The 10,957-nt window shown below is 47.1% G+C and overlaps 1 pseudogene; it reads left to right on the forward strand.

The window, feature by feature from the left end:
* The first annotated feature begins 288 nt into the window (after window positions 1-288).
* LOC123396448 lies at window positions 289-892 on the forward strand (annotated as a pseudogene).
* Window positions 893-10,957: the final 10,065 nt, after the last annotated feature.

Raw genomic sequence — 10,957 nt, forward strand, 5'->3', positions numbered from 1 at the left:
CTTGGTATGCATTTGTCTATCTACATATTAAATATCGAACCAATCAGGACGCAGAAAACTCTTCCCAAGGATCACCCCTTGTAGCCAATTTGAGCCGTCCACGTCTTACCGATCTGACGTCTCTCATTCACCTCTCTTAGAATAATTGGAATTGGAAAAAAAGAGAGAGCCCCCTTCTCCCCCATGATCTCTCTGTATCTCACCTATGGCTAGGGTTTCGGCCGCCACCCCTAGGTTCATCGGGATCTGCCACATCCGCACGCCGCCTGCTCGACGGAATCTCCACGCATGTCGCTGCCGCTGCTGGAGTGTATCTACTGCCTGGGGTGCGCGCGATGGGCGTGGAAGCGGTGCGTCCACACCGGCTACCACGACAGCGCCACCTAGGGCCATGCCGCCGCCGACGACTTCGCGGCCGTCCATCGGATGTGTCGCCTCGTCATGGGCAACTACGAGCCCGACCTTGCCGCCCCGCTCCTCGACCCCTCCAACGTCGTGCACCGCTGAACCTACGCCGACATCGGGGGTCGGGTCACGCCCTACCTGCTCTACTCGACCTCGACCGCTCCGGGGCCTCAACCTCAGCCTCGAGTCCGAGTACGCGCTGCTCCTCGGCAAGCGCCGCTTCGACGGCGGCTACGTCCACAACGGCCTCCTCCGGGCCGCCGGCTGGGTGCTCGACAAGGAGTGCGACCTGCTCCGGGACCTCCTCGACCGGTACCCCAACTACACGCTCACCTTCACGGGCCACTCCCTCGGCGCTGTCATCAGAAATTGGTTGCAGAAGTCATCAGAATTGGTTACATGCCTGTCATCAGAATTTATTTTGTTCAGTGCTGCTACTGTTGTCAGACAACATACCTTCTCTGCTTCTGACTTCCGAATGGGATAGACATTGCATTGCTCACCAACTGATTTGCTTACTTGCTTGCTGCTTAAAATACAGTTGTAGAAGTTTGCTACATGTGTGTCTGAAATTTGTTTGAGTGTTTGCTTGCTTACTGCTACAAATTTAGTTGCAGAAACTAGTTACATGCCTGTCGTAATTTGTCAGTATATTAGAATACTGTTATGTGCCTCTCTGAATTTTGTTGAGTTCTTGCTTACTGCTACAAATTCGGTATATTAGAATTCCATTATGTGCCTCTCTCAATTTTGTTGATTGTTTGCTGCTACAAATTCCGTTATGATGGCACTGCAAGAACAAGAACCACAAGTCTCAGCTGGTATGGTGCGCATCTGCATATATGTATGCCCTTTTTCTCTGGGCTTGGGCATACTTGCCATTGTGGCTGCTTCTCTGCCGAAGTATTGGCTCTTGACAAGGTAAGAGACTTCTAGTCTTTCTACTCTCTACATCCTTAGAGTTAGAGAATAAACTTGCTGCAGTTTAAGATCGTGTTTACGGTGGCATGCACGATACTCAAGTGCATAGCTTACGTTCTATTTGTTCTGAAATGAAAAAACGGCTCTAGTTTTAGACATTTTCTTTCATTTATCAGGCATGAAATATGTGCATCCATGTGAAGTTGGAACATAATGATGATATTAACACATATTACTACATCTTCTTATTTTACTCTGAAAGAAGTGTCTGCTGTTTGCAAAGATAAGAGAGGCTTCTTGTCTTTCTACTAGTAGATTATTAACTTGATAAATCTATAGATCGCCTGAAGCGCATACTTTACTTTCTGTTTGTTCTGAAAAAACATGCTCCAGTATTGGACATCTTTCTTTTATTTATCTGACATCAAATAGATGCATCCATGTGAGGTTGAAACCGACTGCTCATAATAACACACACTACTACATCTTCATATTTTAGGCTGAGGTATATATATATATATATATATATATATATATATATATATATATATATGTGTGTGTGTGTGTGTGTGTGTGTGTGTGTATGTATATATATATTTGGAGGCTGAGGTATCTTGTTCCCTTGACTTTCGAGCATTTTAATTACATTTGTCATGGCGCCGGATCAAGACCATGAGCAAGGTAACAGGAGTGGTCACAACATCAGAAGCACATCCTTTCAAAGATGTGAAGGCTGCGATTCACATTACTATTGGTGTCATATGGATGATACCCAGAAGTATTTCTTCAAGTGCATGGTTGGCAACTTGCAAGAAAAAATGGCAAGCCCTAATGCATCCATACCCTTTCTGTGCTTCAGATGGAATGTTGTCCTGTCTCAGAATGATAATTTTGTTGTTTTCTTGTTCCTGTAGGCCATTCCGCAGAAGTTTGTGCAGAATTTCAAAGGTCAGATCTTTGAAGCTATCAAGCTAGAAGCTCCTGATGGAAACATATACAATGTTCATGCTATCAAGGATTTAAACAAGATAGTCCTTGGGTCTGGATGGGCGATGTGCATTTCTATTGGCATCACATGGATGATAGGCAGAAGCATTTCTTGAGGCACGTGGTTGGCGATTTCTGTCACGAAATGGTAAGACCCTAGCTGAACAATGCCCTTCCGGTTGTCCTGATGAAATGTCTTCTTGATCAGACATATGTAATTTGTTGATTGCTTTGTTGTTTGTTTTTGCAGAACATACGAGAGAAATTTGTGAACAATTTCAGAAGCAGGATCTCTAAAGTTACGAAGCTAGAAGCTCCTGATGGAAACATATACAACAATCAGGTTACCAAACATATACAACATATTTTACCTATGTATCTCCCTCATGTTTACTGCTACAAAATTGGTTCAAAATTGGTGTGCCTAAGTTTTGGCCCTCAATCCCATTTATTAGTTTCTTCTTAAGCATGTACATGATCGGCCAAGTAGTAGTTACAGTATTATCTTGCCAACCATAATTGACTAAATTCTAACATTTAAGGAAAGGACTCTTAATTCTAGTACATGCATGTGAGCTTGCATGGTCATGCATGACTTTTATACCGTCTCTTTTTCCAATTGCAATTTTTTTGCGCTCTTTTGTATTGCAATCCTGGTCGAAGTATATTCGGATCAATGCATGTGTTCACGATTCCTGTACGTTATACCTCTATATATGCATCTAACATGACAACATAAAAGGTCGAACCCATTGTACATATACTTTTACATGTTAGCACTACTTGATGTAATTATATAATATATTGTTTATAGCAAATGTAAGAACTACTTGATGTCTAGTAATAACATATTCATCTTTCTATACCAGCAAATTACTAATTAAAAACCACAAAAAATTGCTAATTAAATACCTGCTTCTGGTGTCTGTATATATACAGTACACATAAAAGTTAAAGTTCAGTGTAGAGAACGAACTATGCTATTTTTAAACTTTTGGATAAACAAATGGTTACAATGGATGACAAATAAACGCACAAATTAGATATTCAAGAAAATTTACCAAAGAAAAATCTAGAATCATTTCATAATTATGGATGCCTAGTGCACTCAGTTGATTTTGAGCAACCTAAAATGAGGTTGTAAACATTCCTACAAATTCTTTGACAAAAAGAGTATGAATTGAAGAGATCTTGGAGACACTAGAAATCAGACATGCATGCAAATTAGTTAGCCTGTGTGTGGGTTGAAATAAATGCAACCATGGAGCAGCTGCCAACTTGTGAATCCCTGCCCTTAACCTTCCTGCAAGGCAATTAAGCACATTCAATCTTTGTGGTCATAAGTCATAACTAGATGGATAAGAAAACAATTTTCTACTGTTTTATCATTGGTTATCGTGCGTGTAATTTTACTAGTTTCCTTGTTATGGAAGCCATGCCATCATTTTCTTCTTGCAGGGCGGCAATGGCAAGAGCATATTGTGCAGAGGAAGAGGATGAGAAGAAACTTGTGGTTCTCATCTAATCTTTGTGGAACTCTCTTTATGTGCGGTTATGCACTTGTTGGGTCCTTTTTCCGTGCACTTGCACTTGCAGAAATATTATGTTGTGCACGTGTAAAACTATTTTGATGTGCCCTTGTTAGGCGTTGAACCTTAATGCTTGGAGTCGGTGGACGATGTTTTGTATTTATGTGATATGCTACTAAAATGAAATATACATTTTATTTGCAATCTTTTATTCTGTTGTACTTATTTTTAATGGGCCTATCCTGAGATATGCGTGCTTCTAGCAAAAAAATGCTTCAACCCAAACAAATCAGACATTTTCAATAGTAAAATAGGTATTGGGCCAGGATATGAAATTTATGATGATTCCATTTGGTCACTAGCAATGCCACGTCAGCTTGGCCACGTCAGATACTACGTGGCTCACACAAATGGGTAATGACCAAACCAAAATTTTGGTCGATAGAGACCTACGACCAAAATTTTAGAAAGGTCATGTTTGTTTATTCTTGACGGCCAACTATTGACGTTGTAAATTTGGTCAAAAAAGGTCAATAAATGACAACAATGACGAATCACTAACCAATATAGGGAGTCATAATTGACCTTATTTCTTGTAGTGAGTGTAGGTGGAAGATCCTAAAACGTGCACCTGGATACATAAACAACTTAATTATGGATTCAAATTCACATTATATCGAAGAACAAGAAAGAGAACACGCGTTCAATTTAGAATACACATGACCTGGTAAATGTAAAAAAGGAAAAGCTGGCTAGTTAAGACAAATGACCATCCTGAGTACCACATTACATGCATGATACCGAGCCCTTTTGTTGGATGAAGAAATTTGGAAAACAATTCTACACTTGAAGCGAGTGAATATGCATAAAGTTAGTGAGAAAATAATTTTAAGCGGTGTTGGCGTATGCCTACATAATCTCTAACCAAATGAAGGTAATAAAACTGAAACACACTCACACACACAGAGAGTGAGAGAGCTTGCCTTCAAACTATATCATGATTTGCTCTCGCCACATAACAGCGTTACTCACAAATAGCAACAAAAGTTGCGATCCAGCAACAACATGCTGTGAACCACACATAGATGATAGCATAAAATTTGATTAACTAAACTCATACAGGCACTCGAAGATCTTGGAGTAGGAAGGTGCGTATTGCAGTGGATATGTACTAGTCTGGTTCGACTGCCATTGCAATTCCCCAAATCAATCCACCTGAATTGGGCTAGAACATCATAGATGAAATCTGTGGATTACAATGAACATGAACAAATAGGAAATTATGTTGTACAAATTTACCAACATAAATACCATTACCAACATAAATACCATTAACAAGTGCTTTGCTCTATGTTTTTTTGATTCCCTTGTTTTGACCGCTGGGCTTATCCTTTAGTTCTGATAAGTAATTCAATTTTGAAAATCACTCTACAAGAAATCCAAATACATGGACCAAATGACAACTAAGTTTGAACACCTTTGCATCCATAGAAAGTGAGGCGTGGCCAAATACAGAGGGGACTTGACAATTATAGGACAAACAAGAATTTATCTGTGTATGAGAAGTGCCTTCAAATAGAAGACGCTGATATGCACCGTTCTCATGTCATTTATTTAGCATAGAAAAAAAGTTGAATAGAACATGGTTACTTGATGGGGTTATAGTCCCAGGGTAGGATCATAGGCCTGCCCTATAGGTCCTACCCAAGGACTACCCTTCATAGAGGACAAGGCCCTTCGACAGTTCCGACTGAACTAAGGACTCCCCCATCATCCAGTCGGTGATGAGCATTCGGAGCGTATTTAACGTACCGACAAAATTCCACTTTGTACATCGTAACCTCCCAGGAGGGCAACGGTCATACGTTTTCATACACCATTATTAGCATGTAAGGCGTATGTTACCTGTAACGTAGGCATTTATTCGCCACTATTCCACCCCTGTCCACCGGGCCATTATGAAGGGCAGCGCACTCTATATAAGCCGCCGTTCCCCACTGGTGAAGGGGTTGGCATTTACTGTAATCCTATATTCCACTCGACACTAAGCTCCCAAGAGCACTGAGACGTAGGGCTTTTACCTCCACCGTAGAGGGGCCTGAACTCATACAAACTCGCAGTAGCTAAGGCTCCGCCCATCCTTCCGTACCCTACACATCTACTGTCAGACTTATACCCACGGCAGTTGGCGCCCACCGTGGGGCAGGCGTCTAAGCGACTTCCGGCGAGTTTGCGATTTCATACTTTCGTCATGTTGTCCGTCGGAGATCTGTGCATGGGTCATGAGATCCTCTTCGGTGCCCTCTCCTTCATCGCCGATGATTCGGCATGGCTTCGGGATGCGCCCCTCGATGTTGAGGCGCTCCCCAGTCGCGGGGCAACGCACTTCCGTGCCGGTTCCCGCGGCGTCCTTCTTCTCCAGCAATCGGCCCCGGTGTCGATCTTCGGCCCCGTCACGCACCGCAACAACCGGTCCCACCGTCCACGGCTCCAGCATTGGGTACGACAGGCCCAGGCGCGACAGAACGCGTCCTCTCAAGTGGCGGTCCTCGAGTCGGTTGTGGTCGCGCCGCCGTCCCAGTGCTTGGACTCAGTTCCGACTGAGTTACCTTCCGAGTACTTGGGTCGCGGGCCTGCAGCCGAAGTTCTCATGGACGATTCCCATGAAAGTCCCCTCTGAACTGGTCGGAACGAGCATGAGGTCGGCGAATCATCCAGCGCTCGTCGTCAACACCACCGTTCTGCCAATCGACGCACTCGCCAGAGCAACGTCGAGGTGTTCCGCACACCCGTCCTCAACCTGGCTGCCGCTGCCAAGATAGCCGATTCCCTCCAACCGACTGATTCAGAGGCTGGTAGAGGGATCGAGCAGATCCGCGCCGTGTTGCATACGGCGCAGCAGCAGAATTCGGCGGTCTCCCAGTCGCACAACAGGATCCAAAACAGTTTTGTTCACGCGAACACGCATCGGTCGGTTTTCAGCCCCGACTCTCATCAGCGACGCAGAGGGGGCAGCCGTTCCAGGAATCCCGAAGATCGTCGCCGTTCACGCACCCCTCCGCGGGGTTGGCCTTACGGGCCCCGGCATCACGATGATCGGCGTTCAGTCGCTGACGCATATGATCCAAGGCCCGACGCAAGAGGGTACATCGCCCAGAGGAAGGTCGACAGGAGTCGAGCCCACCGTGATGGCCACGACAGAGACCGTCCGAGTGGAAGCAAGACCATCGTCTCTGGTCCCGAGTGCTTCAGTCGGGCCATCTGTTCAGCTGACATCCCTCCCAACTTCTGATTGGCGACGGGAATCAGCAAGTTCACAGGAGAGTCCAAGCCAGAAACGTGGCTGGACGACTACAGAGTGGCGGTCCAGATCGGTGGCAGAGATGACCAGGTCGCCATGAAACATCTCCCCCTGATGCTCGACGGCTCGGCACGAGCGTGGCTGAACCAGTTGGCTCTGTCAAGCATCTACAGCTGGGCAGATCTGTCCCGAGTCTTCATCAGGACCATCGGGGGCATGTGCAAACGCCGTGTTGGTCTCGTGGAGCTCCAGCACTGTGTCCAGAAGCCGAATGAGCCCCTGCGCGATTTCATCTAGCGCTGGACGACCCTCTACCACACGGTGGAGAACGTCACAGAACACCAAGCGGTCTACGCCTTCAAGGCAGGCGTGCTGTACAGAGATTTGTACGTGAAGTTCGGTCGGACAGGCGACATCTCCATGAGCAAGATGATGGAGATAGCCGCACGCTATGCAAATGGTGAGGAGGAGGACCACATACGTAGCGGCAAGGATAAGGCAGTCGCCGATGAAGATGGGAACAGCAATGGAAAGCAGAAGCAGAAAGCTCCGTCCACTCCGCAGGCAGAGGCAGCAGCCGTTACAAATGCCAAGTTCAAGGGCAAGGGGAAAGCTCAGTACACCCCCAAGAAGAAACAGTTCGGGAATTCCATCCTGGATCAGCCATGTCCAATCCACACGAAGATGGACGAAGAAAGCAACGCCATATTCCCAAAGCACACCACTCGGCAATGTCGCCTCCTGATCCAAGGGTTCGGCGAAGGGCAGCCGAGTGAAAAGGACAATGAGCAGGATGATGAGGACAAGGAGGATCCGTTCCCCCAAGTCCATGCAACATTGATGATTTTTGCTGACGTTGAAAGCAAGAGTCGACTGAAGCTGGTGAATAGGAAGGTGAACATGGCAACCCCAACCAACCCCACGTTCCTCAAATGGTCTCAGACTGCGATTACCTTTGATCAGTCGGACCATCCAGCACACGTGCCCACCCCGGGGAGGCAAGCTTTGGTCGTCGACCCGGTGGTGGAAGGAGTCCGACTGCGCAAAGTCCTCATGGACGGCGGCAACGGCTTGAACATCATGTACGCCGACACTCTCAAGGGGATGGGCATTCCGATGTCCAAACTTAGCGAGAGCAGCATGTAGTTCCACGGAGTCGTCCCAGGACGAAAGGCCAAGTCACTCGGCCAGATCGCATTGGACGTCGTTTTCGGCTCCGACAAGAACTTCCGCAAGGAAAAGCTGACATTAGAGGTAGTCGACTTCCAGAGTGCATACCATGCGATTCTGGGCCGTCCGGCGTATGCGCGTTTCATGGCCCGTCCATGTTACGTGTATTTGAAGCTGAAGATGCCGGGTCCCAAAGGTGTGATCACAGTCAGAGGCAATCGGCAGCGGGCCGAGGATTGTCTGCAGCAGGGGTCGAGGATTGCCGATCAGCAGATGGCTATCCTCGAGCTGGATGAGTACAAGAAGACAGCCGACCCCGCTGACCTGATGCGTTCGAAGAAGCCAACTTCGGAGTCCGCATTCCAGTCAGCAGGAGACACGAAGAAAGTCAGCATCCACCCAACGGACGATGCCGCTGCCCCGACGAACATCTCCACCACCCTTGATCCAAAATAGGAAACCGAGCTCATCCAATTCCTCCGTGAGAACTGGGACATTTTCGCATGGAAGCCCACTGACATGCCAGGTGTACCCAGGGAGTTGGCTGAGCACCGATTGCATGTGGATCCTGCTTCTCGGCCCGTCCGAGAATGCCTGCGTCGATCCGCCACTCACAAAAGGAAGGCAATTGGAGAGGAGGTGGCTAAACTTTTGGCGGCGAACTTCATTTGCGAGGTACACCACTCCCAGTGGCTCGCCAATGTTGTCATGGTGCCCAAGAAGGACAAGTCTCTCCGTATGTGCATCGATTTCAAGCATCTCAATAAGGTCTGCCCGAAAGATCATTTCCCGCTCCCCCGCATTGATCAAATTGTTGATTCGACTACGGGCAGCGAGCGTTTATCATTCCTTGATGCCTATTCGGGCTATCATCAGATCCGTCTGTATGGTCCAGATGAATTAAAAAGAGCCTTCATCACCCCATTCGGGTGTTTCTTCTACATCACTATGCCATTCGGTTTGAAGAACGCAGGAGCAACTTTTATGCGCATGATCCAAAAATGCCTCCTTGACCAGATCGTTCAAAATGTGGAGGCATATATGGACGATATCGTAGTCAAGTCACGCAAAGGTTCCAACCTGCTGACTGACTTGGCAGAAACATTCGCCAACCTACGTAGGTACGATATCAAGCTCAACCCAGCCAAGTGTTCATTTGGCGTTCCCAGTAGGAAGTTACTCGGTTTCTTTGTTTCCGAACGAGGGATCGATGTCAACCCCGAAAAGATCGGGACCATCGTCCGAATGGAGCGGCCGGTCAGAATACATGATGTTCAAAGGCTCACAGGTTGCCTAGCAGCTTTGAGCAGGTTTATCGCTCGGCTCGGCGAGAGGGCGTTACCTCTGTACCAACTCATGAAGAAATCAGATACTTTCGAGTGCACAGACGAAGGCCAAATTGCATTCGACGACCTCAAAGCCCTGCTTTCCACCCAGCCGGTTCTTACTGCCCCGCTCAGTAAAGAACCCCTTTTTCTGTACATCGCGGCTACAAATCAAGTCGTCAGCACTGTTCTCATAGTCGAACGCGAAGAAGAAGGCAAAGCGTACAAGGTTCAGCGGCCAGTATATTATGTCTCCGAAGTCCTCACTCCTTCCAAGCAGAGGTATCCCCATTATCAAAAGCTTATTTATGGGATCTACATGACTGCAAAGAAGGTGGCTCATTATTTCCCAGACCACTCGGTGTCTGTCATATCTGATGCTCCGTTGTCGGAAATCCTCCACAATCGGGACGCATCAGGCCGAGTGGCGAAGTGGGCAATGGAGATGTTGTACTGCGACATCAAGTTCGAAGCCAAGAAGGCTATAAAGTCTCAAGCTCTGGCTGACTTCATAGCAGAATGGGTAGAACAACAGCAACCGACTCACATCTACTCGGCTCATTGGACCATGTTCTTCGATGGGTCCAAGATGTTTAATGGCTCCGGCGCTGGCGTAGTGATCATATCGCCAAAAGGTGATAAACTCAAATATGTGTTGCAGATACATTTTGATTCTTCCAACAATGAGGCAGAGTACGAAGCTCTCCTTTACGGATTGTGCATGGCCATCACACTCGGCGTCCGTCGCCTGATGGTCTATGGCGACTTGGATTTGGTGGTTAATCAAGTGATGAAGGAGTGGGATGTAAGGAACCCCACCATGACTGCATACTGCAACGCAGTAAGGAACCTCGAGAAGAAGTTTGAAGGTCTGGAACTTCACCATGTTCCCCGACTGAAAAACCAAGCGGCAGATGAATTGGCGAAACTTGGATCCACTCGGAGACCGGTCCCGAGTGATGTCTGCCTCGAGCACCTACACCTCCCCTCAGTAAAAGAAGATCCTTTTACAGAGGAACCAGTACAACCGAAGAGCTCAACAGATCCGACTGAAGTCGAGGTCCATGCTGTGATTGATTTGATCATGGAGATTCTTGCTCTCATCCCCGAATGGACTGTGTCGTTCATTGCGTACATCCTGAGGCAAGACTTACCAAAAGACGAAGTCCAAGCTAAGCAGATCGTCCGCAGATCGAAGTCCTTCACCGTCATTGATGGCCAGTTGTACAGGGAAAGTGTTTCAGGCGTCCTTCAGCGGTGCATCTCCCCTGAGGAGGGACAGTTAATCTTGGAAGAAATTCACTCGAGAACCTGCGGCC

The sequence above is a fragment of the Hordeum vulgare genome, chromosome 5H, assembly GCF_904849725.1.
Source record: "Hordeum vulgare subsp. vulgare chromosome 5H, MorexV3_pseudomolecules_assembly, whole genome shotgun sequence".
NCBI lineage: Eukaryota > Viridiplantae > Streptophyta > Magnoliopsida > Poales > Poaceae > Hordeum > Hordeum vulgare.